The sequence below is a fragment of the Petromyzon marinus genome, chromosome 32, assembly GCF_048934315.1.
Source record: "Petromyzon marinus isolate PM22_M1 ecotype Great Lakes invasive population chromosome 32, UKy_Petmar_22M1.pri1.0, whole genome shotgun sequence".
NCBI classification, from domain to species: Eukaryota; Metazoa; Chordata; class Hyperoartia; order Petromyzontiformes; family Petromyzontidae; genus Petromyzon; species Petromyzon marinus.
The window spans coordinates 5,226,716-5,251,861 of record NC_133698.1 but is presented as its reverse complement, the minus strand read 5'-3'; the positions used below and the strand labels follow the sequence as shown (position 1 = coordinate 5,251,861).

General features: G+C 45.8%; 1 long non-coding RNA gene across 1 annotated transcript; it reads left to right on the top strand.

Annotated features, from left to right (window-relative positions):
* The first annotated feature begins 15,274 nt into the window (after window positions 1-15,274).
* On the top strand, window positions 15,275-21,600 carry LOC142929620 (uncharacterized). Its single transcript, XR_012945807.1, has 2 exons — window positions 15,275-15,403; window positions 17,365-21,600. It is a non-coding gene; the product is annotated as an uncharacterized LOC142929620 (long non-coding RNA).
* Window positions 21,601-25,146: the final 3,546 nt, after the last annotated feature.

The window sequence follows — 25,146 nt, the reverse complement described above, 5'->3', positions numbered from 1 at the left end:
CAGTGAGCCAATTCATTCACCGTCCGCGGAGTGTGACAATGAAGCCCAATGAAAGCGAAGCCCACTGGTGGCTGATCAACGATGTTCGACGATCCTCACGTTGATGCTCAAAAAACAAAATTCGCGCTGTTCACCTCCGCTGGCAAGCCCTGAGCTGTTGGTTAAAATCCCACGTTTCTTTGGCAGCGAGAGCAGCTTCGCCCATTGGATGACTGTTGCTATAAGCTTCATTAAGCGAGATCCCTTGTATTGACCCAAGAGGGTTGATGCTGTGTGCATGTGATGCTTTGATATGCAGGAGGTTGCTCTCATTGATTTTGCAGTGTTTGATTAGCGTTGCTCAGAAAAAAAATATCATAAACATTCCGATCGTGTTTCTTGTGTACGGAGCCTTATAGGATTGCAAATAACACGAGTCTCTTCAGGCTGCGGTTTGAAGGGGTCACGTTGCATGGCCCTGTGGTTGTAATCAGATTCCATCAACCCATTGTTGGGGAATGTCACATCATACCCATGATCGAGTGACTTTCTTGTCCTGCTGGCTCTCACCAAAATAACAATGATGAAGCTAAAGAGCAGGTTCAGACACATGCATCAATCCGTGGGATGTAATCCAAGTGTGCAGGATCCTCCGAAAGCAATGCCAATTGCAAATTGTTTTAAATCCAGCCAAAGAATGTCTATTCCCCCTAAAGGTGTCCACATACCATATGCTGTGGGTGCAATTTAATATGACACATATTCACATTCTTGAGCGTTAATTTCCAATACATGCATTGTGTCTAACCCATCGCTGGAGGTCTGCATTGAGTGGCAAATAACACATTTCTCTCTCGCTTTATGTTGCATATATATAAGTACATGTTTTTCTTATTAAGAAAAAAAACATCAGCACAAGATTGCTTTTCAGGAAGGCACAACTTCAAATTATCTATCACATGCATTGAGGTTATTACTTGCTTCGGGGAAAATATATACATGCGCAGTATGGGCACACACACATATGCACTTAAACATATACATCTCTATATATAAAAGGGAAATTTGTGATTATGTGTGTCTGTTCAAAATGTGTAGCGTACTTCCCGACATGCAACAAACTTGAAATTTGCCATGTGGGTACTTTCCAGACTGTACACCATGAAAAAATTATATAAATACATTTTTTTAAATTTATTTTGGGGGAGAGGGGGGAGCTCAATAATGCATTTATTTTTTGCACGGCAAGTGAGCTGTGACGTCACATCTGTCATGTGACCCGTGTGCGGAAGCGTCACGGAGTGTGCCTGCTGATCGCGGGTAAAGTGAAATACAAATGTTTTACAGGTCTAAGGCGTTCTTCACGCAGCATTGCTTTATGATTTCAGTCGTTTACTGCCGTACGCACCCTGAAAGTTGTGTGTCTGCAACAAGCGCGTGTTTGTGTACCTATGGTTAGCGCTACGCCGCGCTACGAACTCGGCGACCCGAGTTCGATTCCCGCTCACGGCCACCACCGGTGACGATTATTATCTTAACCGGTCCTGGGCCTCCCCTAGGTCGACTCAGCCTCAAACGAGTAACTGGTGTGGGTGTGTGAACATCGCCACTGGGGAGACAAAGGCGGCCGGGCGTGGTGTATCCAAGTCCCGGGCGAAGCCGGGTAGTAAAGCTATTATAGTATATATTCCAGAAGGGTCTCCACGAGAAAAAGGCCATCTAGAGTGTATTTGGCCTACTTTTCACAGCGACCAGATGCATTCAGAAAGAAGTGGGAGTACCCACACGCGACTCCACCACACACAACCTGACACCCATTTACACAGCTGGCTGGAGAGGGACTGGCGCTTATTGTTTCAACTGCCAAACCGGGAGGTCGAATCGGTGACGTTACGATTTGCAAAGGTCCAGTGTGCTAACCATGACACCACAACCGAATCCTAATACCCTACATAGAGAAACCTAACGATTTGGGATTTTAAATCGAGCTCAGTTTGCTGTTCGTGGGTTTCAGGGAATGTTGTGATTCATGACAATGCGAAGGAAACCGAGTTTGAGCTTGAAAGAGGCTTTCACTAGCAGGGTAAATACGGGGATACTGCCCTCACTTGCCTCTTACAGAACAATATACTGCGCAAAGATCAAACGATGGCTCGTCAAGTCAATATTTTTGGCAAAGTGATACGAAGTTCAATGGCCCTTGATCCAAATTCCCAGATGACAGACAGGTAAACAACCACACGTTGTCATTATCATCATTACCATTGGGTACAATGGTTCAAGTGGATGCCCAACCGACCGAGAAGATGGAGCGATTACATCTGGTTGTGTGCTGCTGCAAGGTTGATTATTACACCACAGGATCGTGAAAGTTAGCAGGAGTTATGGGGGAGGACTTCATCCAGAAGTGGATTGATCATGGCTGATAATTATGAGAATTACTTCAATGTACATAACGTCCATTATTATTATTAAGCCCACCCCCACTGATCATTTCCATTGCGTTTTGTGAATTGCAATTAGCAGTCTGGACCAATTCCATATACCTGTGGCTGGAGCCAGTATATCCATAGGACAACCGTTTGTAACTTCCAATTAGCGCAGTTGGCTCCGTAGGTGCGAAAGGATTTCAGCATACATACATACAAGGCGGTACTAATAATTACTGCACCTGAATGAGTTAAATGATGACGTCACCCTGCTGCTCTATTTAAGACCGGGAGCAAGTGAGGGCTTTACCATTCTGGCGAATTGCCCGATGATGCTGGGGATGTAATTACCAGCGAAACGTCGTACTACTCAAACTGTAAATGTTGTGGATTCACTCTTCAACACACCGGTGGGCTAAAGTAGTGAATTATTTGTCTTTTGTCAACGTGACACTTTTTTGCTGATTGGCCGTGTCGGGTGGTGGAGGGTTACGACACATTTATAAATAACGCGATCTAACCCAAAAACCTTTATTATGAATAATATTGGTCGCGAAAGCCTACGTGTTAAACATACAAGGCGGTACTTGTTATATCACAGCTACAGAGAGATGATGGGCCGCATCAAACTCTGGCCAGAATGTCAACTCTTAACCTTCAGACTTTGAGCTGAGCGCCATTTGAACAGATACTCACACTGGCAGTTGTTATACGTGCATTTTTATTTCAATATAAGATCATCGGCTCTATCGAGAAGAAGTTTGAAGCAGTAATACAAACTTGAAAGAGATTAAAAAAGGAGCCTTGCAAGGGGTTTTATAATCACAGTGGGAAATATTTGAAACGCTTCCTGTTGTTGAGGTTACCCTGATTTATACAATGTGGAGCCAGCATTGTGTTTCGCAAGGAATTTCCACAGAATACCCTTCCAATGTCTCCCAGTGCACACTACCTGGTGATACTTTCCGATGGGGTTGTGAACAATAGCTTTTGTTTTCTTTCACTGAATGTTAAATCAATAACTTTGAAAGTCAAAATTATTTGGCTGCTCAAATGAGCATTGAAGTGGTGCTCATCTCCTGTTTACAACCCTGAGCCAAAACTGTAGATTCCTCATTCCTATGATGGGGGAAAGTCTATTCATAAGACTGCAATTATTGACTTCCTCACAAAGTGGTATTCATTTTGTAGAGCCCGAAAAGATGATGGGCAGAGGAAAACCCCAACCAGGATTTGACCTCTTAACCTTTCCGATTGTCAGCTTTGGACGTCACTTAAAAAATGTCTGGGGCAGAATGAGTTCAGATTTTTCTCAACACTCCTGTTAGCCATTGTCTGAAATCGAACTCAGTTCACCATATACTGGAAACATTTAATCTTATGGTGTCGCCAATGAGCACGATTGGAATGTTAGTAAAATAGAAAACAACATGAAGAATAAACAGGTAATCACTCATACATCTCTATATACGAGAGGCTAAGCAAGAATATAACACTGCCCAATGTTTGTCAGAATATGGGAAGCTGATTTTTGCAAGCAAACATTCAGTGACCGTGCCGACATCAGATGGACCAAAATACGCGGACCTTATTTAGGTGGCGTAACCCAGAGTTTGAACTCAGAATCTAAACGTTACTGACCCTGGACTGTCATGACGTGGGCCATCGTTCCACTGCTGTGTTTTACCATCTTGAGGATTTTATAGTGCAAAGCCATTACGATCTCATGGCAAGGCCGAATTACCACTTTCAATGGGCAGTACATCACATGCTGCATGAATGTGTGCTTCTGACTTATGTTCTTGTAATAATTAAACTACCGTGCCACCACACAGCAGCGTTTGAACTCGAATAAATAAATCCTAATTCTTAATTAAATTATTATATAAATTAACTAGCTGATATGCAGTGAATATGAAATTAATTATTGCCACTGCTGTAATTGGACAGTTGAGTGTTTCTGCATCAGTATTTGATGTCAAATAATTGATTACACAGGACTAATATGTATTCAGTTATGCACATTCATTAAAATAAATATGCCAGTTAAGCAGTCAATAAATATATGTAGTCAAATCAAGTAATAGTTTTGTTGAGGGATCGTAGGAATATTATTTATTTAACAAGTTACTGATATTAAATATGTATAGAGATTGGTAAAACATTCACTTATGCCTATGCAGTATATCTGAAATATCCACATTTTTAATGTTTTTTTTTTAAATCATGATCTATGCTGGATGAATACTCCCCTAAGTCATCACCATAACCTCATGGTATCACAATGCAATGATCCGTCAGTCTGATCATTATGCTCCATGTCTGCTACTGTCGTCTTTTAAGCATATTTGTTCCTTTGGCTGTCCTTTCCAGGCATCTCTTAATAGCACGGATGACTATGTATGGTTCGAAGGAAGATCAACAAACATACAGGGTGGTCCGTATGTTTGCTTAAGCTTAATATTTTTGAAGTTAGGTTTATTCAATACAGAAATTAATATGAAAATGGAAAACAAATGTTAGGAGTCAATTAATTGGGGGTCACACGACATCTGGACCCCCCTGTACATTCAACATCGCCCATCAGCTGTCATACATTTGAGCCTTGATGTGTCCTGCCGATGCTCTCTTGCATAGTTTTAGTTTTTTTGTAAAATTTACCACGATATGTTGTATTATGTGGCACAGCAGTACTAAACACAGCACGACATAGTCATCCACGTCGGGTTTTTTGTACATGGCGAGGCAGATGTATGGAGGAGACATTGCCATATCTATCATGGTTCAAATGCTTGACTCACATTTTTACATTTGTACATTAAAATCCCTGTGAGGGGTTGCCTATCATTCTCCTTGAGTATGTAAAATTAGTACCACTTTTTGGTTATTTATGGGCGGTCGTCCAATGGAGAGACTGGCCCCTACCATAGGAATGTATAATTTCCACCACTGGTTAACGGACACCAATGGCTGGTGAACGCCGTGCCTGTGAGATTTAGTTGAGTTTTACAGCCAAATAACTACAGAAAATAGATGCAAAACAGAAGGTGAGTTGGCAGGTGCAAATTAGGATGAATTCAACAGATAAAGAAGAAATAACTGGAGACAATTTCATCATGATGCCATGAATGCAATCACACGGCATGAAGTCCGTGTCTCCCATCTGTCAGTTAAGGACTTATTAATCCTTAGGAAATGGCTGGGGAGGCGCAGTGGTAAATGGGAGATCGGCGACGGAGAGTGTGTGGAGTCAACGAGAGGCAGGGGGTGGATGGTGGCTCTGGTAATTTACTCCACTCACGTTTCCGTCCCAAATGAGTTACTGCCCCCAACCAGTTTTTTTTCGTACAATAGACGGAAGCATCAGGATATTGTTTCAGGACTCCTGACAACATTATGTCAGGTTAACGGCGTTCCATTCCAAAAATGGATTTAATATTTCATAGAAGAGAATTCGCAGCTGTAAAAAAATGCACAAGGGAAGCCTTTACCTCCTGCATTAACCTTTGACTCCTTAGAGAGTGGAGTGAACAATAATTAAATATGTATAAGCACACACGTACACATCGTGCGACACTTATATGCCTAAGAGTAAATCGTTTTACCCAATAAACGAATCTATACACATCGGATTATTAGTTTCACATTCAACGTTTTGTTTATTAAAACATCAATTGCATTACAGCATAACCGTCTCTTGTAATATTTACCCGCGCACTCACACACGCTGTCAGCCGTGAAAATCAAAGCAGCAACGAGTAACTGGCGTCCCTGAGCCAGCGGTGGAAGTTCCACATTCCCACGACGGGTCCACTCTCCTGAGCCCATGCCATGGGCAATGAGAGAGCGAGTCCACTTGCTGAGCGATCACGTGATCAGGGGAGCGCTCGCGCCACCTCGTCAAGCATCAGCAGCAGGGAGGCGGACGTGGAGGCCGAAGCCTGCGACGAAGATCGACGACCCCGAGTAAGGTGGGGCGGGGCGGGGCGGGGGGGGGGGCTCACTGCCGGGCATCATTGCTTCACGGCAGCACAACCACCGCCACCTCTCAACCCCCTTCTGGCCGTCTGGAACGCGGCCACCACTGCTCCTGCTGCACACTGACAGCAGCACGCGGCAGAAGCAGCGTTCATTCTACGCCGGCTTTCAAAAAAGACATTTGAAGGCGCGCCACGAGCTCTGTCGCCCTGATGCTTGGCCCCGCGCCTCCGAGTCGTGGTGCTTAACCTCTGTGAAATACGGTGTGCGTTATATTTTTTATTGGTCAACATTATTATTGAAGAATGAGTGTTGAAATCCCACAAAGTGGTACCAATTGTGTCGAACGCTGGAGGGCTTTTTTGATCATGCGTAAACGTTAAAATGTTGAACGCATGTTATGGAAATGGAAATAAAATTGTGTTTGTTAAAATATTTCACCTGCCAAAATACCTTGAAGACCTGATTTGCAAGGGTGCCCATGGTGTTGACTGACGCACTGTGGTGCCGCCGCAGCGGAGCCGCTCCGTCGGGGCCGTGCCCACCGCCGTGAGGCCGCCACCGGAGAGTGACGACGCCGACGCGGCGCGCCCCTCCCCGCCCCCCACATGAACGCACGCACGCCCCACGTAGAGCCGGGAGGGAAGGTCACCTGGCCGACGGGTTTTCATCCAGAAGCCCCTCATGGAATCAAGCTTCACGGTTTCCTGCGGCCGGGAAATTGTGCGACCTACCCCCGAGGCTGACGTGCACCGCGGCGCCGTGACCTGATATTAAAGTTGCGTGGTCGCGGCGGGGGCCGTTGAGCCACCGCGAGTGGAACCACACACACACACACGAGTCAGTGGGCGGATAGCGGGAAGAACGGAGAGCGGACGTCGAGGAGACCACAGCGGTGACGTCACCAGAGCTGGGATCCGGGTATCAAAATGGCGGGAAAATCCAGGCCTCTGATTGGACAGGAGGCCAAAGAGGGTGCCGCAGCAGAATGCCTTTGTTATAGGTAGGATAAAAGGAGGGTGATTCAGGCAGTAAGGATTAGAGTTCTTCAAGACATCGAGAGCAGTGGGTTGTTGGAGTCAGCCGTTCGAGTCGTCCGTGTGACGAGCTTCAACGCAGCCAGGCACAACCCTCCACGGAGACGACCTACAGCATCGCCCTTCCACAGCTTCCGGCGCATCTGAGTGGAAGTAAGCGTAAGAGAGAGGTGAGTTTGAGCTAATTAATCAGAGGGTAGAAAGTGGAGCGCCAGGCAGGATAAATTGAGCCCAGAATCCCCGAAGGATAGGCTAGGTAGTGTCTGCTGACTCACACAAACACGTAGTTTAGCGGGTTATTCGCGGGGAATAAAACCGCCAGTAGAGGATAAAACTGTGTCGTGTGGTCGCTGTGAGTGCGAAGAGGGGGGTGGAGTGCTTTGTGTTCGCGTGCATACGCGGCTGTTCACGGCGAATAGGAGAGTGTAGCGTCTGGTGTTCGCGCACACGCGTGGCTGTTTAGACGGTCTTTAAATCGGGGCGGAGTGACTCCCTCCAATCAGTGGCACGCACACACGGTGGGTAACCCCTGCCCTCTAACCCCTGACCCCAAGTCCCTCGCGTGTGATTGGTGTACGGAGTCGGGCAGGTAGCGGAGTCGGGTTCGTTAGCGCCTGGGCACGAGGGGCGTGTACGCGAACGGATCCCGGGGGGCCAAGCGCCGGCCGCAGAGTCACGCGTCGGCGCGCGGTACCCTTTCGTTTCGCGCACGAGTCGGGGTTTTACTTCGCGAGCGCGCTCGCCGCAGCGCGCCCGCTACTGAGCCCGCGTGGCGCGTCGTTAGCGTACAGCCGTCGACCCTACCGATCGAGGCATGCCTACGCGGGCAGCAGCACAGGCGGGGGCACAGGGGGGCGAGGAGTTGGAGGTCGGTAGCCCGAACCCGACAGAGCAGTCGGGGGGGGGGCAGCAGTACGACTGCGACGGAGGAGACGCGGGATGGCGGGGTTAGGACGGAGGAGCCCGGGGGGCAGCGGCCCCCGCAACACACATGCAGCAAAGCTCGCAGTGACACGTAAACAAGCATTTGTAGTAAACAACTTACCCAGTGTGAATTTATACAATGACTCAAATCTACTCGAATACATATTAAATAAATACTAAAATAATTAAGTGATGCAGATCACCGATTCCTGTAAAATGCACTTTAATTGCAACGGCTACAAATGTTGTGGCGCCAGTGTGTGTGTGTGTGTTTTTTAAAAATTATTAATAAAGATGACAAAGATTGAGAGTGGCGGAATATAGTTTCCATACTTTGCAAAATTTCTGTGCCGGGTATTGCCGCTCAACTGCAGTTTGCTTCTGCCTAGAACCGCTCACCTTAGACTCGTCGGCGACGGTGGCGGTTTTTTTTTGGGGTTTGTTTTGAACCTCCGGCGAACGCTCGGGAGAAAGGGCAATTTATTATTTGCGCGGCAAAACGTTCCACACACGTGCTCTTGACAGCGGCGCGCGCGCTTAATCCTGCTCGCGATAATGTCATGGGATCTTTTTATGTCCATACAAATTAGTGGCCACTGTGCTTATTTGATAATGCTGTTTGCTGTTTGCTGCTGCTGCTGCTGCTGCAGAATATTGTCAGCGAGCCCGGTGCTTGGGGCGGAGGGTTGAATCCCTAAAAACCTTGGGAGGCGGGTGTGCTCACCCGTTCACCCGTTCACCGCACGGACGGTAATGCGTGCTTGTGAGCGGTAAAAGGTCAACGCTGCACTTAGCGCTCCCGCCACCGCAAGCTACGATTGGCCTCGCTGCACACTCGGGGACTGTGCTCCTGATCTTTCACGTCGGCTGTGTAGGTTGTAAAAAAAAAAAGTGGGGGGGGGGGTGGGGTGGTGGGACATAATCTTAAAAAAGTTTTCCCATCGTCCAAACCCACAGCCACATATGTGTACTCATTTTAAACAGCATTTCAATGTCGCGTGAGGGGCACGTGCAGTACTAGATAATGAGTTGCCCAAGGAGACAACCACCTTGGCTGGGAAATGAATTCAAGACCTCTTCGGTTCCTTAGAGAATAATGTTAACCTATACGCCACTCTGAATGGACGAATATATACACACTGCATCTATACAAAAGCCCAGCGGGGGGTGGGTGGGTGGCACTATACGGTTATGCTGTTGGTGCATTGGGGACTTCAAATTGTAAACAGGGGATGTGACTCGGCCCTTCATTCGGAGTTCGATATAAAAAAAATAAGCAGCACATCGTAGGCAGTCGACAACGATCAACCTATGCTGAGACCGGGCCCCAAAGCAATAGACAACGTTAACATATACAGCACGGGAATCGCATTTTAATATATCTGCGCATGCAATGTCACCGCTTGCTGGGGAAATCGAACGCAGGCATCGCAGTTAGCAGCCGAGTGTGATTTCAGTGGAAGTAATTGGAAAGGTGTGTGAACGTGACCCGGGCCACCCCCTCGCTCGACCCATTCCAAAATGATTGCCCCCCTCCCATCCCCCACCATTCTCATTTTGAAATCATTCAACTCCAGCGTTGGGAAGGTAAAGGCGACTGGGCCGTGCGTGATTCCGACCACATCGTCCCACCAACCCCCCCCCCCCCCCCCCCCGTGTGCAGTGCGAGCGTTAATGGGTGCTCGCGAGCAGCACTTCCCCAGTCAATTAGCTTAGGGAACCTCTGTGCGAGTGTGAATGCGTGTTAACGCATGTGGGTGTGTGTGTGTGCGCGCGTTGGAATTCCAACAAGACCTACATATCTGCTTTATTGACCTGGTCAAGGTCTATGATACCATCAGTAGGCCTGGGCTCTTGGTTGTTCTTCGTGCTTTTAGAGCCCCTGACCCTCTGCTCACGACCATTAAGGACCTTCATGATGGTGAGCGGGCCCGGGTAAAACTACGTCGCCGGGAGTCAGAGCCATTCCCTGTACACCTTGGGATGCGAGAGGGATGTCCTCTGGCTCCCACATTATTTAACATATATTTTAACCACGTAGTTCGTGAAGCCTTCAATAGCTGTACCAGAGGAATCTAGAATTTGGTACAGATATAATAGGAGGCTGATCGATGCCCGGGTACGGTCAAGAGATGGCTCCCTATTGCTCAACCACGTTATGTATGCCGATGATTTGGTAATAGCTGCTCATTCAGAGGAGGAGTTGGAGACGCTGCTGCTGAGACTGGAGCGTGCCACTAAGAGATGGGGCCTTACCATCAGCCCCACCAAAACTTAGCACCTGCCTGGGTATTTTGTACCACCGGGCACTCCACTCCCACAACTGTTGTGGAGAGAGTGGAGAGTTTCCCATACCTGGACAGTGTGCTTATGACCGGTTCCAGTTTAACAGCAAAGGTCTCACTCCGAATCAGTCGAGCAGCAATATCTTTTCATCGGTTGCGTAACGCTGTGTGGAAGCTACCTGGTCTGTCGCTCCGCACTAAGCTTCAGGTCTTCTCGGCCACGGTCATTCCCTCCCTTCTCTACGCTTGCGAAACGTGGACCCCCCTAATGGAACATCTTCGCCGGTTAGAAACATTTAGGCTAGCCTGCCTACGATCCATCCTGGGTTTAACCAGGAAGGATTGTGTGAGGAGCTCACAAATCTTGGAAAGATCTGGGCAAGGTCCCATCGGTGAGCTCCTCCGGCAGGCAAGGCTGCGTTGGCTGGGTCATGTAGCCCGCATGCCCAGCCACCGCATGCCGAAACAGCTTTTGTTCGGCCGGATCGAGGGGGCTAAACGGGCACGGCACGGGCTAGAGAAGAGATGGAGTGATGTGGTACAGGAGGACGTGGAGCTGAGTGGACTTGCCGATGACTGGTACCAGCGGTGTCAAGATCGACCTCTGTGGAGGAGGCTCGTGAAGGACGCTACTGGGCAGTTGGAGGCAGTCGCCCTCCAACAACAACGGAGGGCGGAGGAGCGATGCTCACAACAACGAGCGGAGCGCCGGGTTGTTAAAGCACAGCAGGTTGGCACAGTAGAGGGCACAGGTGGTGCATCAGCCAGTCATCTCAGTCAGTCGACCCATGGCACCTGGGTCTGCCCCGTGACCTCCTGCCAGCGAGCGTTCGTCACTTCACGTGGCCTCAAGGTGCACATGGCCTGGCACAAGCATCATGGTGACGTCACCACCACTTAGTGGCGAATGGCGGTTGTTGTTGTTGTGTGCGCACGTGTGTCCGGAGTGTAGCGGTTAGCGCGACGCTGCGTTATGAACCTGGCGACCCGGGTTCGATCCCCACTCACGGCCAACATCAGTGGCGATTATTCGAACCGGTCCTGGGCCTCCCCTAGGTCGACTCAGCCTCAAATGAGTACCTGGTGCGGTGTTTACACATCGCCACTGGGGAGACAAAGGCGTTCGGGCGTGGTGCTGGCCACCCACCCCCTCGTGTACCGTTCCGGTCTTCATAGGTGCTCGCTAACCGCACTTTCCCCAACAGTCTGTTCAGGCTACACGGGGGATCTTTGTCTTTGTGTCCCAGCCGAGTTCGATTACCGCTCATGGCTAACGTCAGTGGTGAATAATTATCTGAAGCGGTTGTGGGCCTCCCCTAAGTCGTCTCAGCCTTAATGAGAACCGAGTGCAAAATGTGTGAACATCAGCACTCAGGAAAACAGAGGTGGCCTGGACATGGTGCTGGGACACACCACCCTCACGTGCGCTATGCAAGCCTTTAAAGGTGCTCGCTAACAGCATTTACCCCCACACCTTGTGATGGTTATGCGTGGGGCCTTCGTCTTTGTTTCTGCGTGCGTGTCTGTGCACTCTGCATGGGGAGCGGTAGTGTAGCGGCGAGCGCGCTGCGCTCCAAATCGGGCGACCCGAGTTTGATACCCGCTCGCGGCCAACACCAGTGACGATTATTTGAACTGGTCCCGGGCCCTCCCCTAGGTCGACTCAGCCTCAAATAAAGCACCTGGTGCGGTGGGTAAACATCGTCACTCGGGAGTGGTGTTGGCCACCCACGCCCTTCGTGTGCCATAGCCGCCCTTCAGAGGTGCTCGCCAACAGCACGTGCCACAGCAGTCTGTCGAGGCTATACGGTGGTGGATCTTTGTCCACATGCATGCTAGACGAACGCAGTAGCAGCTCTTCGTTACACGTAATGAAAAGCAAGTGGTGCCGCTAGACCTCATTTGTTCACACCTTACCGCTCTGCGGCAGCGGCGGCATAGGAATGAGATCACTCGGTGCTCTCACGGCCCTCACGTGCCCCCAGTGAATAGCCTGTCGGCTGATGGCTGTGTCCGTGTCCGAGTGCTAAGGGGGCTCCTTGGGCTCGTGTGATCGATGGGCCGAGGATGAAGAGGCCCTCGTCCCACAGCTGCCACTCTGCGGCGGGCCTGCCAGGATTTAGAGACCCCGTACAAACGCTACGTGTCAAGTGGACACTCTCCCTCATTTAATCCCGCCACGATTACAGTATCTCTGAGCACATTGTCCGCGCTGTTTTGTTTGATGGTCGTTAAACTTAGCGCAATAAATTTATGTTTTCTTATCAAAAATGCCAAAGCATACCTCTGGTAACTGAGTTATGGGGAGGCATTAAGTTGGTGGGCATTAGCACGTGGTTGCAATCCCACTGTGGCATTCCGACAGGGTGGTATTCATTAATGCATCAGAATAATGTTCTTTACCCCACAGATACAAAGATATTTTTTTCAGAAGGTCGTTCATTCCAATGTTTGATCAATATTTAATGAGTGTTTTACATATGCAGAGAAACTGGAGTATCTGGAGAAAACCCACACATACAAATCACGATATTCACTTGGCTCCTTAACCCCAACTCCAAAGTTATCATCATCAGACATTTTATATTCACTGCTGGACAAAGGTGTTTTTACAACATCGGTGGCGAGATGTTAAATACCTCGCCTGGTATACATGAGGACGTGGGTTCCGACCCTGATGCCTGTATATTTGGAGTTTGCATGTTCTCTCCTTGGTTGCGAGAATGTTTCTCGAGGTCCTCCGGTTTTTCCCTCCACATTTAGAAACGTGCGTTTAGAGTATTTGGCTGCTATACATTTCCACGTGATTAGCCACCTCATGGAGCTATCATTTGTGGCCAGGTCGCTTCTGAATAATAGCTATATAGCTCAGTGGGCCTTAGCTGATAAAATAGAATTTGTAAAAAATATATAGTAATTGTTTTGCTCGTCAATACGATAAACTTATACACCGCTTTCATATTGCTCATATTCATCGTTATCCCCACTTTGTCGTTTTCTTCGTGAAACTCGTAAAATATTTATTGGCATCTATTTTCACTGCTTGTTAAAATAACGGTGTCACCGACAATTCTGAGATATCTACGTCTTCAAATTGATTACATTTCCTTTATTTCTCCATTCTTCAAACGACTGGATTACAAGCAGTGTCCGAATATGCATTGGCATCTTCCAGGTTGGCTGTTTAAATTCGTATTCTTGGGCCTTTCGGAAAAGTCACGTAGATAGGTTCAAAGAAAATAAAAATTACGAAAAAACGACGACGTTTCGATCGCAACACAAGCGCTTGTGTTGCGATCGAAACGTCGTCGTTTTTTTGTTTGTTCTTTTTGTTCTTTTCTTTGAACCTTTCTACGTGAATTTACCGGAAGGGAAAAGAATACGAATTCCTGCGGTCACGAAAGCTTTAAGTCAATGTTTAAATGAGTGTCTATGTTTTTTTTTGTCGTGTGTAAACATCAGCGTTGTTGATACCAAGGTGGCCACGTGTGATGCCGGTCCCAACATCTGTTCGGTGACCTTAATAGGTGCCCATTAAGATCCCGTGCCTCTACTGTCTGTAAGGCTACGCAATGGACCCGTGTTCATGTGCGGGAGCATGCATATGCATATTGCACTTTCTATCTGAGGTCTGCAGATTTGAAACGTGGTCCAAACTCAGTGGAACACTGTGTCCTTCAGGAAGGACTTTTCACAGAGTCTCTTTTTTGCTTGGATACGCAATATATCATGAATATTGTCTTTGGGAACAGACGTGGAAAAATTAACCACCCACTGATGCTAATCACGTCCTCTACATTTCAGCAATGAGCGTGTCCTTGCGAAACTGTTGTTTGGCATTGTTCATCGAGGCTCGGTGCGATATTTATTTATTTATTATAAATTACACTCTAATGTTTTGTGCAAGCAATATGTGTATGTATCATGGGATATATAAACGTGGCATCCAGGGCCATGCTTACATTGTAAACTTGTTCTGAGCAGATGTCTGTGTACTCGTAAATATAGACATTCACCATGAGTTGTGTAATTTCAGCCCAATCAATCTTAATATATGCACACACACGACCTTTTATGACGTTGGCTGGGAGGACGCTGCGCTTAGAGCACTTGACTCACAACTGGAAGGTTGCGAGTTCAAATCCTGGTCACTTGTCTTCTCGGTTCATGATACTTTATCTCCTGGTTGCTACGATGAGTGGGATAACCTATAGTGGTCTCCCCTATGGATAGACATGATAAGGTCGCGCTAATTCAACACAGATGCTTGCCACAAATGGACCACAATACCTTGCTGACGTCGTAACGGAGCATGAAGTATCACGCAAAACTGCGGTCATCCTCGTGGCTGCTTTTTGGCTAACGATTGAACAATAATGGTCACTGCGTCGAGCGCGTTCAGATGCGCTTCTGCGGCCATCTCGAACGCTCTTCATTCCGACATCAGGAAGCCACTGGAGCTATGCACTTTTAACTATGAGTTGAAAACTCATTCAACATGCATTCTCGACCTGCTATGGAAACGTGGAATTTCCACCAACAGTGATGATCCGTTGCTGTTATTGTTGTCAGTTTGCAACTTCTCACTGCTTGAGCAAAGGCCTCCCCCTTCGTGTTCCATTCCCTCCTTTCCCAAAGTAGCTCCTGTCCAGCAACAGTGACCTCCGGACTCTTTGATGTCGTCTCACTGCTGGCATCTCTTCCACCGTCTTCATCGGCTTCTCTTGCCTCCTCTCGGTCTCAACTCTGGAGTCAATTGTGCCCGTCTCTCGTGAGTTGTTCTCATGAAATGTCCTTCTTATTCACACCGTCGCAGCACAACTTAATAATTATTAAAAGCTGGTGCCTTCACGCTAATGTGAGTGTCGGGTAATTATCACCGACATTGGGAGTCCTGAGCCAGCGGTAAACGTTTCATAGTTGTGTACCCTATAGGACAACCACTGTTACCATCCCACATAATCACAGTATTTATATCCCCTTGTCACTCCACTGCGGGCTAAAGGTAACTTGCATGCCTTGTTGGGTTGGGGGTTGTTTCACCATACTTCATCATGCTGGTCAGCGCACGTTGGCAAAGGGGGTGTGGCAGAACCAGTTCAGATACCGTTCGAGACTGAGGTTAGACGTGGCTGAGAATCAAACTCAGGTCATCGGATTCATAGTGCAGTCACTGGCGCAGCTAGTGGGGGGGGGGGGGGGGAGGGGTGGTACATGTCCCCCCCAATGATCTGATCGAAATCCATAATTTCGATCGGATCATTGGGGTTTATTAGATATAAATCGGCATTTACCACCTCCACTGCCACTGTGTAGCATATTATTACATGCCAGGGACTCTATGAGATGAATGGACAATAGTCCATAATTGGCAATAAGTAACGGCAAATGAGTTATAAGTGACTCACATAATTGTGCGCAGTTGCGTAAACAGTCCACGACTTCCCTGAAGGCATTCACCTTCAGCGAGCGCGACGCCGATCACACAACGCGGTTCGAAGTCGACCCTCGATCGATGGCTGCGCCATCACCGCACACGCGTCGAATAAAAAGCAAGGGACAAGTCCTCACTTACTAACAACTTCTTACTTACTGACAACTTCTTACTTACTAACAACTCCTCTATCATTTCTCATTGCTGGAGGGGTTGCCCCCCCCCCTCTACCTGAAAATCCTGGCTCCGTCATTGAGTGCAGTGCACTAATTACTCTGCCCACTGCTCAACACTCGCCCTACACGGTGACTCTTGTATCATAGATCCCAGAATAATGATGGGTAAAACCATGTACGTGCTTTTCCACAAGCCCTATTGGCTGGCGACATTTTATATATTATGATGAGTATCAGTTGTTTCGATTTGAATCATTGAATTCTCCTGCTCCAGGTCCCATCAGGGGAGAAATCCACTTTAATAGCCACAGTCGGATGCGTTTCAGATTCATCGTTTTGGGTTTTTTGGACTTTTATGGACAAATCGCATTTTTTTACACATTTTTAGACCATTTCCATTTTGTGCCAATGCAAACAAATAGTGATGTCGTCCCATGCCACGTGGCATCAGTTTTGGTGGGGAAAGTGCAGAAGTGACTGCATGAGTGACATTAGTGTCTATTTTCAGATAAATGAAATACGTTTTTTCCGATTCTCTTAAATGTCCTATGCAGATCTTTATATATATTAATCTGAATATAGAGAACACACGTAAATCCCACACATTATTTCAATTATTTGTTATTTTCTGTCTATAATTCATTCATTAATATTCCCCCCTCTAGGCTGTGATGATATCATTTAGCTTTTTTTTTACACATTTTCCACTTCATTACAGCAAATTGTACTGTTCTGGGTGACTTAGCAAAAAAAATATCTGCTCATAATAATGGTGTCCGTGATGGCTTGCATACTTATTGTTCCGTCATTGATCTGTTTCTCCTCTTCCCTGATCAAGCAGTTCATCTGAACACGCATTCATTTATAATTATTGTTTTAGACGTGTAACTGTCTGCCTTGTCTCTGAGTTTGTTGGTGTTCAATCGATGGTGAATGTTTCCCGTAGCTGCAGTTTAGGGAAGTGATTCCGACTCTCGGATTAATCTAAAAAAACGAATCTCAAAATCAGATATATGAAATTTCGTGTGATCTGACTTTTGTTATTTTGTCAGATTGATAAAAAAAACCCCACCAACGATGTCACCAATTTTCCATCACTTCCGTGCTTTTCCTGCCCAACAGTGGTGCCACGTGCTCTTGGGTGAAGTCACGACTGTTAGTCATAAACGCATCAGAGCATCAACAGGCCGATCTACACATCTCCTTCACAGATGTAAAGTTAAGGACAAGCCACGGTGCGACTGTGGCCATGCAAGCCAAACAATGGAACCACATTAAAATAAACCACTGTGGCATATGCTCCTTCAATGGAACAGGAACAGCAAAAACTACACAAACTCGCTCCTGGTGCCTTCTCTTGGCTAGCAGACCCTACGCATCGGCAGTTAGCTGCTAAACATATTGACCATAGGCAAGGGCAGAAGAGAACTACTGTCAACACAAAGATAGTTTACTTTTGTACTTAGTGTAAATATTAAGCACATCCGGAAAAAATGATGAAGATCCGAAGTTGTCCTGGAAATCCAAAATTCCAATATTGCACATTCATTCCAAATACATTCGCAGATTTAATCATATCTTTCATTTTTTTTCTATTTAATTTGCCAAAATAGTTTTGCCCAACACCATGTAAAGAAAGTGCTGTACGCAAATTACAATAGCCCAATTATTTTGTGCATCCAACCAAGACATTGCAATAGTTCACAGCAAAATGATAAAGTAAAAATGTATATATATACACACAAATAAACACTTATTTTCCCATCATCGTTTTAGTCTCGTTAGAAGGCAGGGTTGCATGCGGTGGGATAACGTTTGGATACTTCCCCCTCTTCTAAGACATCTGGCCAGTGTGGAAGACTAGGCCAAACACCCTCTTAAAGTGGGTCACGAGAGCTCCCTGTAGTGACGGCCTTTCTGTCACTAAAAAGATTGCAAGGCTGCACCTTTACCCATTTGCTGTGCAAGAGGGACTTCATTGTCACGTTTACATTGCTCGTCGAAAACATATTCCTGCAAGTTCTGTGTGACACTCTTTACAAAGAGAGCACACAAGCCCTTTTTCTTTTGCACAAGGCAGGATTAATTTGTGGCGATGTTGAATGACGTTTGCACAGCAGCCAGATTGACTGCATTCACAAAAGTATGTTCGCCAATCATGGTATGAAAAAAATACATCTCTTGACTTAAAGCTTTCGTGACTGCAGGAATTCATGTTGTTGGGTCTTTCGGTAAAGTCACGTAGATAGGTTCAAAGAAAATAACAAAAACTACGACGTTTCGATTGCAACACAAGCGGTCGTCATCAGGAAAATAAAAAAACGCTTGTGTTTCGATCGAAACGTCTTAGATTTTGTTATTTTCTTTGAACCTATCTATGTGACTTTACCGAAATAATTTTTCGATTCAAAGCTTTCGTGACTGCAAGGATTCATATTCTTGGTTCTTTCGGTAAAGTCACCTAGAAGGGAAATAATAAAATAATAAAAATAAAACATAATAAAATAAAATTCCCACGACGTTTCGGCCACAACGCAAGCAGCCGTCCTCAGGTGAAGAAACAGAGCTGTCGGAAAGACAGCGTCCTAATGAACACTGCTAAGCTTGGCAGCGTATTTTAAGCTGGGTGGGAGGAGGAGAGCGCCTTGACAAAGGAGTTTACATATCAACAGAGGAATTTAGCATGTTCATGACAAATGCAGATATGGGGTTAGTCACTCCTTGTTGAATGTGTAGGCGGTTGGGGGTCTTAAAGTCATATTATGTTAGTGTATTATGTAGGATTATTAGTAATAAAGGGAGGGAAATTGTAAATATAAAGAACTGCATATCAAGCTAGTGCATTATGTGGAAAACAAAAAAGGAGTTTCTAAAGAACTGCAAACACCCTGCTGCCATACAATAAACCGATGTGAAAAAACTAAATATAAACTACATCAATATAATCAATGTACTCAATATACTCTCCAATAAGCTGAGCTATTAACATTAAGTAACTGGGTATACACTACACTATATAATGACTACCATATAGTACACTGATAAAAAACTAAAATATTAACTACATCAATATAATCAATAAACTCAATATACTCTCCAAGAAGCTGAGCTACTAACAATAAGTCATTATACATTACACTTCTATGTCGAAAAAAGTGGAGTTTTTTTTATGAAAATATATGTATTTTTAAACCACCCATGGTTCAATACGCATGCGTCTGTATGTCCAGAGTGTAACAATGGTCCTGTATCTGAGACAGATTGCATCCTGAAGAATTAATTTCGCCGGAGATTCCAGCTACGTTCTGCGATTGCAAGCGCGTTGTTTGCCGTGCGCGGCCTACGAGAAACAAAATGCATATCTCTGTTTTCCTCCAAGAGCACCATTTTTGTTGTGTAAATACATGTTAATGTGCGTTGAGGTCACTTTGATGATCTCAGTTGCCGCCTTGGCTTTGCACTTGGCGCTCCCAGAGTGCATTACCATGACGCCCCACCCTGAATATATTATTCGTCCCATGGCAATTTCTCTGCATAAATATGCAATGCTTGATCGTCATCCTAAACATGCGGCATCTGTAATGCGAACATACCCGTACTAAACGTGGTTAAAAAAAATTTATGAAGCGTTTCACTCATCTCTTGATTGATCAACATGAGAGAATCCACTGTATTTAAGTGTGTGTGTGTATGTGTGCGTATGTGGGGAGCGGTAGTGAAGCAGTTAGCGCGCTTTGCTTTGAACCCGGGTACCTGGGTTCGATCCCCGCTCACGACCAACACCAGTGACGATTATCTGAATCGGTCCTGGTCCTCCCCTAGTTCGACTCAGCCTCAAATGAGTGCCTGGTGCGGTGCGTAAACATCGCCACTGGGGAGACTAAGGCGGTCGGGCGTGGTGTTGGCCACCCACCCCCTCGTGTACCGTTCCGGCCTTCATAGGTGCACGCTAACAGCACTTGCCCCTACAGTCCGTTAAGGCTATACGGGGGATCTTTGTATATACATGTACAGTGTATACAGCTATATATAGTATACACGTACATACCCTGGAACACCTATCTCGATCTCCTGACTTTTTCAATATCCTTGGGATATTAAGTCAATTCCGTATTGAGCGTGGTTGAATTCAGGAGGAACAACAGGGAGAAAACCCACACTCTCAAACGAAAACAACACGCACTTGATTCGGCAACTTGTTTTCTGGCCTGCCTCCTGGAGGCACCTAATAATACACAGAGTCTGGTGAAATATGGTCAATACCCCCACGTCCCCTGCCCCTCAAGGTGTGGCACACCTACGCCACAGTCCCCTCGTACCCCAGCAGCCCTGGATCCAGTAGCCTGTGTGTTGATTGGCATTGTGAAGGAGCGGTGGGTGCTAATAATCACTGGGTACGGACAGAACGCCTTCTAGACATGACCATTGATATAACGTGATCGTGAGAGGTGGCAGCAGCTTGCAGAGGCCTCCATCCAGCAGTGGATTGACCGTGGCTGGTGATGAATAAATGCAGACGATGAACCATCCCTGCACAATATACTTACCTAACCTCCAAACAACTGGATTACAGGCGTCCATTGCCACCGCATTTAGCTGTGGCATATTGACGAGTGGAATCAGATTGATTCGTAGGGATGAGCGAAATCCTTTTGAGCAAGTGGATTCCTGGAAAGGAATAACATTTCTTTTGCATTGAAAGCGGGATATATTGTGATGTAAATATGTATATAATTGTGAAAGTGTTTCACTGATGATATGTTAGTGTTCCTGAACCGGTGAACGACTATGATTGGCGTTCTACAAGGTGGTACTTGTGTTTTTGATCCTCAGAGGATGATGGGCTAAGTCAGCCTACAAATGAGATTAGAACTCATGGTATGATGCTACCTACCCTAAGCGTACTTAAACAAGCGACGCACAGCATGTTATTTTTGGAATGATCATACCATACTCTGCAAACTAAGCCTGGATTGTACTTGGATTGGCAACCCCCGTGCAGACAAACAAGTGTTTTCGGCACTTTGGACAGTAGAGGGCAGTGACGCAAAATCTACCTTCAACACGTACTATCGAGCACGGTGAAATATGGTCAAATAACCCTTAAGACCCTCACGGCGTGGCGAGAGCCTGATCCGGTAGTGGTTTGACAAACAGGCTGTACGTGTAGATATGATTGAATTAAATAGAGTGCAGTTTTATATAAGGAATACATGAATTCATTAACATTTCAATTGAACAAACAAAATTACTTCTATTGTCCAAACTAACGAAAGGAAATAATTGGCACTCGGACATTGGATTATTGAATTATGTGTTGCAGCTGTGACCTTTTTTTGCATTAAATTTTGACTTCTCTCTGTGTGTACCGCATGGCTAATTAGAATTGTTGCATCTGCTTTTTTGAACTGGTGTTTCCCCACTTGAATGCTCACTATTTTTATATGAGCATTTAATCACTGTTGCACGGTTTATTTTAACACTTGGCCCTGTTTCAGATATAGTTCAGGATATTGGGAAATTGGATTTAGTGACTGCTCTGTGAAAGCACCCACACAAATGTCCAATAATCCCCCAAGCCGGCAATGGAGATGGCAGGACAGGTGTGTAGACATTTGCGTAAGATTACAATCTTGTGGAATCCGTTCGTGAGATCGTGGAACCTAATCTTAGCCATTAAGCTGACTGCAGAGCAAAGACACATTGATTGGTTGGCTATGGCACTGTTGTATGAGTCGGCCTTTGTGCGGAAAATAAGTTTTGGCCGCACACAGTGACATCAAATGTGGGTACAGCAAAGGGTTTTCTGATTGGAAGGAATCAGGCGGTAAAATGCCATAGTCAGCAAATTACTCAAAGAGAAATAATTCAGTGAGCAGCCGACTAGAAAGAAATCAGTCGTGCCTCCAATCGCCTAATAATGCGTGGCAGAAACGTGACATCTTTAGAGGGTTTACAACGTGGAATTGTTTTCCAGCGTTGCGTCAAACAGGAGCTTATGGTGTTAGCTTTATCATAACAAAAAGGCGGACTTTATTTCAACAAACATGCCTGGCCATGGATGAAAGCAGTGGCCAGTGGTTACTGAACCTGTCCTGGGTCTCCCCTAGGTTGACTCTGCCTTAGATAATAGCTTTGTTCAGCATGTAAATACGAGCATTTGGGAGATATTAAGTCAGCCCCTTATTATTTTTGCCAAAATCATGGCCAGCAAGAACGCCAAAACAGGAACGAAACCCATGACGGGGGAATCACATAATGCTCTGCTTGTGTGTATGTGCACACAAGCCTGATGCTCAGTCGCTAGATTTATGCTCAGTCACTCGGCTCAAAGCTTGGTATATCACGAGTAAGACGTTGTATTATAATGTCTAGCGATTAAATGCTCTCTTTGGTTATTACCAGTTACTTTTTTTAATCCCGTTCTTTTATTGTAGCTTTATAATTTTCATATACTGGTGTACATTTGAAAAAATTCCGTTCTCTCTTGCGAGTGGCTATTTCCCTACTAAATATTCATTTGCACAATTGGCTGTTCAACAATATCCGTTTGGAAAAAAAATAAAACACGAAACATTTCTTTTTGCTGACTTCTTGCCAGGTCCCCCCTGCGCAAAAGAGGTTTTAAACCTCAATGTGTTTTTGTTTTGTTTTGTTACCCGGTTAAACGAACAAGGTGAAGTTGAAAATGAAAAAAAAAAATGTTCCGGCATTTTATTCCGAACGTAAAATGCAGCCGGAGTTCACAGCGAGCGCATTCAGTTGAATCGTCACGGCGAGGTGCGCCGTGACCACGCGCGCTTGGCGCACGGCCGTAAACCATCAAGTCGGTCGACTTGACGGACACGCGCGGGCCGAGTTCGAACGGCGCAGCCGCGCGTGCGCCCGCGGTGTGCACAGGCACGGCGGTGTGGACGGGTTTCAGCGTGGTGTTCAGCGTGGCTGCGACTCGGGGCGGAGCGACGCGAAGTTCAAGTCTGTCCTCTCGGGGCCAAATTAACAATCCTTTCAAATGTCGATAGCCGGTGAGGGCCTCCCTCTGCTGGGCTCATCTTAAATTGAGCATCTGGTGCAGCCGAGGACGAAGCTACCCACCCCCCCCCCCCCCCCCCAACGCTCTCTGCGCTTCATTGCCAACAGAATGTTCACTGGGGTTCTTAGAATGCATTGACATTTCTAGAAGCTCTGAATAAAAAAAAAAGGCGAAACATAATCAGATGAGGTGAAAATGAAATGCCAGACTGTTGAATATTTAACATGTTTTTTTTTTTAAGTGTATAAGGAAGCGGTTGCCGCAAATGTACGTTGGTTAGCAGATTGGACTTGCAATTCAGGTGTGTGGTTCAATCTCCCAGTCGAGGCATTTGAGGCAATGGTGCAAGTTACTTAAATTTCCAGCAGGACAAATGTGTACGGCTGCAGTGAGCCGAGCGGCAAGGTTGCGCGTGGTGGGGTAAAGTGTCGGTACCGCCATCTCTTCCAAAACAGCGTGGAAGAATAGGCCAAACAACACCCTTGAGAAGGGGCTCTCGAGCGCACACCCATCTCGGGGACTGCCCTTCTTCCAGAAATATTGTGAGCAAACAATTTCAGAAAGTGATCGTCGGTGTTAAATTCATAGATGTCCCGAGTACCTGAGTCTGGCCCAAAGAGTTCGCCTTGGTTTTCGGAGACACACTGTGTAAAGTTTGATTCCAAGGTCTATGCTGTGCCAAAAACATCACTTAAGAGAACCTATTCAATACAGCCTATTGTGTATTCATTGAGTAAAGAAGAAGTACATTGATGCATACAAATACACAAATGTTTTCATCGTAATAAAAAAAAGAACAATGGCGGGAGGGGGCGGGTAGAGCATTTATATCCTGCATTGTCCATACAAGTGGCAGTGGTAGGGCACTCAGCTCACAAGCGCAAAGTTGGGAAATCACAATGAGAATATGTATTTATTCATACTGGAGTAATCCGATGAGCTACAAAGCTCTTTTTCACAGATGTCCAGTTACAATAACAAACATTAGAAAACAACGATAGGAGTGCACAGTATAAGAAAGGTAAAGAAATCACGTAAATATATGTACAAATTAAATTTAACAAAAATTGTTTTATTTTGTATCTTACCAGGTGAAGCTCACTGAGCTATGAGCTTATTTTTCAGAAGCGACCTGGCCACAAATCCGTCTCAGCCCATCATATCTCCAGGATTAACAAAGATGTTTATATAACTTTGTGTAATTACAATTTTTTTCGGATTATAACTGAGAACCTTAGCAGTGCTGGTGGATGGCCCATTGCAGTTGCCACCTTGAAACACCAAACCTATAGCTGGTTTAACACGTATGCTTTCACGACCAATATTATCCAAAATACATGTTTTTCTGGGGTTAGATCGCGCAAAATATGAATGTCAATTAGTAAGGTTTGTTATGTAAATAAAACATGACAATCAGTTACGATATTCTTAGTTTTTTCGGTAAAGTCACGTTGAAGAGAAACAACAAAATAACAAAATATATATAAAACAATAAAAAATTCTCACGACGTTTCGACCATAACTCAAACGGTCATCATCAGGTGTGTCGGTTTGCATAAATTTATTTTGAAAACGTCATATTTATTTATTTATATATATAAAAATAACGTTTGCGTCACGCGCAACGATTGGCTGTTTGCCAGGACTAGTCCATCTATTTTTTTGAAAAGAGGAGGGGGGAGACGAAATTTGTTTTTATGTATGCTGTCTGAAAGCCACTGTAAGCGTGAACAATCAATCAAGAACTGAAATGATTTATCAAATCTTTCCAATGATTGCTAAGATAGAATCCATCTTCTCGGTTGAAATTGTCTCTGTGTTTGTATATGTGGATAGCCTCATGAACGAATCTCTCATGGAAGCCAGATGGC